The 1,652-nt window shown below is 46.5% G+C and overlaps 1 non-coding gene across 1 annotated transcript; it reads left to right on the top strand.

The window, feature by feature from the left end:
- The first annotated feature begins 1,191 nt into the window (after positions 1 to 1,191).
- Positions 1,192 to 1,298, top strand: LOC141615942 (small nucleolar RNA R71). Its single transcript, XR_012530327.1, has one exon. It is a non-coding gene; the product is annotated as a small nucleolar RNA R71 (small nucleolar RNA).
- The last annotated feature ends 354 nt before the right edge of the window (positions 1,299 to 1,652 follow it).

A 1,652-nucleotide genomic window follows, 5' to 3' on the forward strand; every position in this document is an offset into this window, starting at 1 on the left:
ACCTTCTCTTTGTTGAAGCTCGAACCCTCTTCAGACCGTCTCAAAAATGAACCATTAATCGTCATCGGGTCATAGTTTGGAACCGGGACTGACCCATCAGCATTTGGGTCTTGCCTCAATAATTTCGGAGTAGTCGCACCCCGAAACAAGTGGTCCCTCAAGTTATTTGGCATTTGAGGACGAAAAGACTCACCATCAGCAGCGTAGTCAGTCGATCGACCATGCATGTCAGTCAATCGACTGACTTCTACAGGAACTGTAGCTGTGTCACTTCGCGGACTGGTCGATCGACTGGGTATGTCAGTCGATCGACTGACATACCTGCTGATCATCTTTTTCTTGCTATTATTTGTTACAGCCTTCTTCTTACTTGGTTCCGTCTCATCTTTTTCTGTGACATCCTCAACCATAGCGGGCCCATTGAGTGTAGACCCACTCCTCAAAGTAATAGCATTAAGGGTCTCCTTTTGATCCGTCTGCGACGGTAAATGTCCCGGAGCTCGAGTTGCACTCTTGCTAGCCAATTGAGCGATTTTGCTCTCCAACATTTTCATCCCGGCTTCTCTAGCTTGAGACTCTTTCAGCAACAAATTTTTCAATTCGGCAAAATCGGAGCCATGGGACTGCTGCTGCTGCTGAGGAACATACAGAGGCTTTTGATATGGCTGCTGCTGCTTATGTGGGGGCACATAATTCTGCTGCTGCTGCTGCTGTGGGGGTGGAGTCGGATTTAGGACATTTTGGCTACTCCACCTCAAGTTCGGATGAACATTCGGCTCAAAATAAGTGTTTGTCTGCCTATAATGTTGAAAAGCAGCATAAGACTCATAGGAAATGCTGCAGTTGTCTGAAACATGTCCTTCTCCTCCACATATCTTGGAGACGAAAGGACCGTCTGAAACAGCATTCACATGATAGATCCCTCCTTTTGAAGCTCCTCCCAACTCGTACTTATCAAATCTCGCCGTAACAGCCTCTAATGCAGCTACAAAAGGGGATTCAGCACTTCTCCTTTGATTTCCCCTGGAATTCCCATACTCAACTTTATGGGTGGCCAAATCATCAATAATTTTCCACCCCTTAGTTTCTCCAACATTTTCCTGGAATCTGCCATTAGCTGCCGCATCTAGGATAACCCTCTGATCGTCATAAAGCCCATTATAAAATTAATTGCATAGACTCCATTTCTCGAACCCATGGTGCGGAATAGTTCGCACCAACTTCTTGAAACGGACCCACGCCTCATGGAAGTTCTCATCAGGACCCTGTTTAAAGCTCGTGATCTGAGCTCTAATGGCATTTGTCTTCGAGGCAGAGAAATATTTCTTGTAGAATGCCAGGGCCAGCGAATTCCAATCAGTGATCCCATTAGCAGCTCGATCCAGGTCTCGGTACCACTCCCTTGCAGCATCACGAAGAGATAATATGAACATAGTCTCCTTCACCTGGTCCTGGGTCACACCGGTTGGTGGGGGTATGGAACAGCAATAATCAATGAATGTCTCCATATGTTTGGCTGCATCTTCATTTGCAGCTCCCCCGAATTGGTTTCTCTCAACCAAGTTGATATAGGACGATTTCGGCTCGAATTTCCTATCCGTCCCTGGTAATGCGAATCCCTTATAGAGATTCTCACCGTCGGCTCGAGTGAT

This window comes from Silene latifolia, chromosome 11 (genome assembly GCF_048544455.1).
Source record: "Silene latifolia isolate original U9 population chromosome 11, ASM4854445v1, whole genome shotgun sequence".
In the NCBI taxonomy this organism is placed as follows: domain Eukaryota; kingdom Viridiplantae; phylum Streptophyta; class Magnoliopsida; order Caryophyllales; family Caryophyllaceae; genus Silene; species Silene latifolia.